This window comes from Nuphar pumila, chromosome 12 (genome assembly GCF_984573655.1).
Source record: "Nuphar pumila chromosome 12, dmNupPumi1.hap1.1, whole genome shotgun sequence".
NCBI classification, from domain to species: Eukaryota; Viridiplantae; Streptophyta; class Magnoliopsida; order Nymphaeales; family Nymphaeaceae; genus Nuphar; species Nuphar pumila.
In genome coordinates, this window is record NC_143260.1 from 38,036,684 (window position 1) to 38,044,012 (window position 7,329).

Sequence of the window (7,329 nt, forward strand, 5' to 3'; positions counted from 1 at the left end):
GCTATTTCCATATTTTCTTAGTGTGTGTATGCAATCCCACATAGTCTGGTTGTATTTTTCAAATTCGAATCTCTCACTTGATGCTAAGCCCACTGGCTAAACTGTGGCATGAATCGATTAGAAGCCCAGCAGTAGAGATGGATGCCACGGACGATGGTGATGCCAAAACACAACAGAAATTATGTCACAAAAAACAAAGGCACGATCTGTGACTTGATACAAGTTCGAGACTTAGTTTGCATTTTTTTTAAAGAATAGGACATGAGAAAACAAATTTATTATTTAATAATTATAATATTAATGTTTTAATATATATATATATATATATATATATATATATATATATATATATATATATATATATAGTACATTGACTATTAAAGGTGTTATTAAAAACCATTGAAAATTATGATAAAAATAATAAAATGTTGCGTGTGTAGAGTACATTGATTATTTTATTTTTTGCAATGTGATTAGTGTGCCACTGATCACCCTCCATCTTGGAGATAGAGCTTGTCAGTTGTGAGGCTCAAAAAGTGATGGAGGGTGATGAGGTACAGCGGCACACTAAAAGTGTGCATTCACATTGCACTGGATCCTCGCTCGACCCCACCAGCTATACAACCGTATTTGAACTTGCAACATCCCCAACACAAGCTGACGTGCACCAGTTGCTCCTACCAAACAAGTTGAGCATACGACTTCTTTTACAGAACACTTCAGACAAGAATCGTTTCAACAAGCGTGAGTTCATGCGAATTGATGGCAAAGTTGTTGAAGGCCCCAACTTACTCCCTATAGTTACTTCTTACTTCTCTCACCTCTTCGATGCGCAGCAGGATCAGGGTGGATCTGTTTCACGCGTGTTGTACCATCGGCTAACCCTTGCGCAGTCAGCCCTGCTCGATGCTCCCTTCATATTGTCAGAGGTGAATGAAGAGATCAAGCACCTTTCTTGCATGAAGTGTACCTTGTTGACTTTTTCCTGAGATCTCATTCATTCAGATCTATTCTTGCTCTTCACTAAATTTTATCACAATGTGAGCATGCTTAAGGTGTTTGCTCGATCTAAGGTTGTGCTCCTCCCCAAGGTGCATGACGCAACAGACATTACATCCTTTAGACTCATATCCATCCTTTGTGCTCCCTATCGGATACTCTCTAAGGTCCTTGCAACCAGGTTGCAGGGTGTTATCTTGGACGTGATTGATGTTTTGCAGGATTGCGTGGTGCTCACCTCATAGGTCATTCACAGCATTTCAGTTTTGGGCCAGTTGTAGTTTATGCTAAGGTAACACCCCGATCTGGGACCTCAGAAGTCCGAGTTCGGTTGGCATTACTTTTCAGAGGAAAATAGTTCAAAGTTCACACAGAGAAAAACATGGTTAATTTTTTTTTTTTTCATTTTATTCTCATAATCAACTTTTTATTTACAATGTTCATCATTCATAACAAAAGAAAAACAATTACATCTTTATTCAATGACAAGAAAATGAAATCTACCAAGTAGTCTGCTGAAGACGAAGAAGCTGCTCACATCTTGTTTGTGCTAATATACCTGGAATCTACAGTTGTAATTAAACAATAGGGGTGAGTCTACAACTCAGTAAGAAATAATTATAAGCAAATAAACACTCAAACTTACAACTGTAGTGGACTCTAAGCCCCTAGTCTTAGTTTAGTGTTTGACATACCACACAAGTTTGTATATTTTAATTACCTCCATTAACTTTCCCAACACTCTCTCAAAACAACTATCACTAGGTCGACTATACCGGTCATAACCGTCTATGAGTTTAGCAACCCCGTAGAACACCTCCATTCTGCATGTTGGCCAAACAATGAACCATACATACTCTTAGTGGTCTCCAGACCACCAGGCACTGCAGTGAACCACCACGGGAACCCCACCGATAGCTAGCCGGAAGGTCAAACTCTCAATCTCGGTATGATTCATGCTACATCCTAACCATGATGGTTATCAATCATCCATTGTCCTCCAGAGTCCCAAACCCGGTGTGAGTGTAACCCTAAGTCATGACTAAGTTCAACACATTGAACCACATTCTCAAACTCGTAATTCACTCGTTCTCTCCCGAGGGATGTCGTGAACTGATTACAACGAATCTCATTCTTAAATCTCATGATGACTTTATGACTCACACACATTTCTCACTAAGCATGTAATGATGTAATGTCTCTACATCGTTAAACCACCAACAACCCACTCTCTATGGTGGTTGCACTCTGACCGCGAACCAGGTAGCCCTTGCCACAGGTCGTCACTTTCGAGATTTAAGGAGTCTTGCATGTTCATCTCAAAATATCTATTTATACAACATGAATAGAATAAATGAGACTCCAATCTAAACATAATCTCATCACAATGCATGATATTAATTACCACATAAACATGTGTTCACAAATCTAATCTCTTTCTAACATGCATGACAAACCACAACTAACATGCATATCACAACACAGATATATATGAATTCAACTTATAATGTCAAGCATGAAAATTTTATGCATGTCATGATCTTACTCGAAGACTATCATGCAACTCATATTCATTAACAACAATACAATAACATGCAACGTAAAAATGTTTATTCACATCTAAAATTACTTATAATATCTCTTACCTCAAGTGCGAACACTATGCTTTCACCGCAATCGAGTCTCAAAGTGCTCTAACAGTAGGATTTGGCATTACACCAACATATTTGTATTAATAAACAAAACTTCTTACAGAATTACCAAAATACCACCCTCGAATTGACTCATGAAACCTCAATTTTTGTGTCACTAATTTAACCAAAACTAATGTATAAGTAGATTTTTCTCTTCGATATGAGTCCAACATACTAGACCTCACTTAATTCTGAGTTCGGGGTGCAAAGTTATGTCTATTTTACCAAAATGAGTCTCGGATACTCAAAAAGGTATTTTGGTCATTTAAGATTTTGGTACAATTCTAGAATTACCCGATCCAGATTCATCTATAATCTGGATCCAAATCTATTACTCATCTAGGTCTAGAATTGTCTGACTGAATCTAGAATGGTCTGACTGGATCCAAAACATTCTGACTAGATCCAGAACAATCCGACCAGATCCAGACAGTCTAACTGGATCTAGACCCAGTTCTAATATGAATCCAGGACTGATCCAATCAGATCCAGAGCAATCAGTCTGGATCCAGAACAAATCTAGATCAAACTAGATCTAAACTAAGAACTCGGTCTAACTCAGGATGATCCAAACCGGTTCGGCTCAGACCCGATTTGGTCTGAACTGATTCCTCATTAACCGGTTTGGTCTGAACCGGGTTGGTCTGAACCAGGTTGGTCTGAACCGGTTTAGTTCAGACTGATTCGATATGAACTGACCCACATAAACCGGTTCGGTTAGACCCGATTTGATCTGAACTGGTTCGACCCAAACCGATTCAACCAACAATTTTTTTTTCATTTGGCCCGACCCTCGGTCTGCCCTAAAAAGGCCGAAAGGGGCAAAGCCCCTTTCGTTTACAGAGAGGGGGCGGCCACTGGCCGACCCTCTACTCTGTAGGGTACGAGTCGGCCGCCGGCACCGACCGACCCCCCTGTGACAGAGAGATCGGCCACCGGTGTCGGCCAGCCAACCAACCCTCTCTCTCTCACATCTTCTCTTTTATTTTTTTCTTCTCCGAATCGCCGACAGTCATAGCTGTCGGCCCTCACTCACCTAAAAAGAAAAGAATGAAGAAAGTGAAGAAGGAGAAAAGGGGGAGGATGCTCACCTCGTCGCTGCGGCCGAGCTCTCCTCTCTAACTCTCTGTCCCGCAGTTGCGTAGAAGGAAAACCTTCTACTCAGCTTCTTGTACCTTTGACTACACTTTATTCTCCCATTGATTTTCATAATTCTATTAGCATACATACAAGTTGCGTATATACGTTTGCAGACTGCGGACTGTCATTGAACCAAATGTCAAACAAAGGTCATTTTTTTATTTTTTTTCTAACCAGGGTTGTTTTGTTGCCCCCACCCAATCTTGTGTCTCGTATCCAAATCATTTATCTTCCTCACCATCTCAGATTCGTGTCTCTTAATTAATCTAGACTCATTGAAGTGAACCTATTCTTTAATTAGTAGAATGTATAAATGTGTTTTTAGCTCAGCAAAAGATCAACGGTTTATATTAAAACTAATTAAAAATTAATTTTTTGTTAACTTGGCTTGATCTAAAACATGGTTCTTAGTGAATAAGTAAAGATAAATACATCTATAAGTTTGGATTAAGAAGAAAACACATGCAAGTGGGTTTTTTTAAAGGTGTCTAAGACATAAATGGTCCAGAACCTCTCTCTCTCTCTCTCTCTCTCTCTCTCTCTCTCTCTCTCTCTATATATATATATATATATATATATATATATATATATATATATATATATATATATATATATATATATATATATATAAAGGAGTAGTTGTGCCACAAATCCATCTATCGTAAAAATAAAAGATAACCATGGTTCGCAGTGGGACAGCCTTGAAGAATTCATATAATTGACTATACTTTCATAGCACACGGATTTTCATAATTCTATCAGGAGACCACATGGATCGGGTTTATAAACCCAATGTCTTTCTTTGGGTTTGACTTCACTTTGCTGGTGACTTCATCATCTTCAGCGAGGACTCCATCTAGCAGATGATGAGGATTCTTTGCATCCTTAAAACCTTCGGATCACGATGGTGGCTTGGTCTAGGGTTGCTAAGCCAACTGAGCAAGGAGGGTTGGTGATCACTCCCTTTTCGCTTAGGAACGAAGCCTTATTGTCCAAGCGGTGGTGGTCTCATAGTGACAAATATCGCGAGATTTATGAAAATCTCGCGAGAAATTGCCTGAAAGTTTAAAACGGCAATTTCTCGCGAGATTTTCAAAATATCGTGAGATTTATGAAAAAAACATAATTACCATTATTTAAACGTGATATTTACGTTTTAAACAGCTATTTATCACCAAAAAATCATGTATTTTTATTTTTTAAATAATTTTTATTAATATTTCCTTATAAAAATAATTTTTTATTTTTAATTAATTTTTTTATTGCAGAGATTTTGCCAAAAAAATGCGAGATTTATGAAATTCTTTCAATTTCTCGTGAGTTTTTTGAAAAATGAGAAATTGCCGACAAAAATGTTTGTCACTATGGGTGGTCCTCTTTGTTGTACTGGGGTCTATGCCTCATCGGCCTAACCGCTTTTTATTTTAACAGTTGAAATAAATATTATTTTATTTTTCCTTAAAAAAAAAAGATGATAAATCCTAGAATTTTCAAGTTTTGGATTTGGAAGCTACAAGATTTTTCAATTCTTACATCTGATTGGGAGTCTGTTTTAAGATTCTGACTGTATTGGACATATCTTTCCCAAGTAGCACAATCAAATTGCCATGTAAAAGCATTAAGAAGAGAGAAATAAATATATAATGCTAAAATAACCTTGAAAATTAGAAGAAACAAATATTCAATGTGTAAACTAAGGGAGGAGGACTGAATATTTAATAGGTAAGCCACCAAATTTGGGGACACTGATTTAGATTAGGAATAATGTTAGTCACTTTACATTAATAGCAATGTACATATTTCTTTAGGGTAGTGTTAATGCAGTTAGGTAGTGGAGTCAGACTTGTTTATAGTATAGGCTGTTTATTTATTTTATTTCAACGAGTGCATAGAAATCAGCGGGTTATTGTGTCAGTTCTTTTAACTTTTTATTAAATAGCTAGTTAGTTATTGTTCCTAACATCTAATTAAGTAGTTTAGTTTAGACAGTTGTTTGGTTAGAGTCAATTCAAACCTGATAAGTAAATTAGTTAGCCTAACATACTAACTGATGGCTGGTTTCCTTTTTTGGTTCATAGCTTAATTTGATTTATTCAAATAGATAGGTTATTAGGTTAGCTTGTGTTTTATTTCCAGATTCAGTTAGCTTATATTCATATTCCCGTCCAGCGTAGAGTTCAGGCTAAATTAGTGTATTTTGTCATTCATCAGTTAATAGTTTTAATCTTGCTTGTGTTTAATAATGAGTGTTAATTAATTCAGATTAATTAGCTGATTATTATAGATTAGCACTAGCTATTTTTTTTAGTTCTTATTAAATGAATTAGCGTGTGAATTGTTGCTTTCTTGAATTAATTAAATCATTAGTTAGATTTTCTTGAATTAGTTTTGCTAAAACTAATTCTTGAATTCTAGTGAGTTAAATCTGTTTTGCTATTTTGTCTTTCAGTGTTAGGTTGTTAGATTAGTTTGTTCATAGTTTAGTTCATGTGTAGTTTACTTTAGTTTAGTTTAGTTACTTCAAATCTCGTTTTTGTTGAATATTTTTAGTCATTAGTTATTAATTTCTTGTTTAGTTTTCATGTAGTTTACTTTAGTTTAGTTTAGTTACTTCAAATCTCGTTTTTGTTGAATATTTTTAGTTATTAGTTATTAATTTCTTGTTTAGTTTTCATCGTACTGCTTTGTTTTGTTTTTGTGTTTTGCAGGAAAGCATTTGGGCGTGCGGCAAAGCGCTTTTTGTGCCCTAAAAGTACTATCTGGGGTTCTCTTAAGCCCTCAGAAGTGCCCACAGGGAGCCCTTAAGGAAGTAGAAATAGAAAAAAGATTGGTGAAGGAACACAAAAGAACACAAAGACCTCAACACTGAAGATCATTTTCCCCCTTTCTTTTAGTTTAGGATTTTAATTATTTCATTCATTTAACTCAATTGGGTTGTATAAGGCTATCTATTTATTTTGTTTAAGCCCTCTGTTTAGGGTCATACTTCTTTAGTCATTTAATTAATTTTTTTCTTTTTTGCAATAAAGAGTAGTGTAGATTGTGTGATTAAATACAAGTATCTCATGTTCCCTGAGATCGACCCGGACTCCACCACTCGTGCGAACCGATTTTTATTATTTGGTGTCTGGCTTTCACACTTGTTTTCATTAAAAATATTGTTTTAAAATTCATTTTTCAAAACTCACACTAGTAGAAAGGGATAAGTTTGTCGCTGCAATGGCAATGCCGACTGGAGTCATGGCAAACATGGCTCAAATAGTTAGAGATCTAATTTATATCATTGTTGGAGGAAAGAGACACTTACCGATAGGGCTACCCCGACACTACTCAGGAGCAGCAGACACAATCCTACGGGCGAAGGATTCATTAGTCTCATCGTCAAAGAGCTCGTTCAGTTCATGACCAGATGAGAAAAGATTGAATGACGGATCAAGGAGGAGTCACAAGGAGAGCATCCCCTAATACCTATTTTGCATCTCAATGAGGTTCTCAT

The 7,329-nt window shown here is 36.5% G+C and overlaps 1 protein-coding gene across 1 annotated transcript in view; it reads left to right on the forward strand.

The window, feature by feature from the left end:
* The window catches only part of LOC149820743 (phytyl ester synthase 1, chloroplastic-like), a 51,642-nt gene extending 44,963 nt beyond the window's left edge, over positions 1–6,679 (forward strand). The window contains exon 14 of the mRNA XM_089982421.1: positions 6,542–6,679. The gene's annotated coding sequence lies outside the window, so the exon portion shown is untranslated. The remainder of the gene's footprint in view (positions 1–6,541) is intronic.
* The last annotated feature ends 650 nt before the right edge of the window (positions 6,680–7,329 follow it).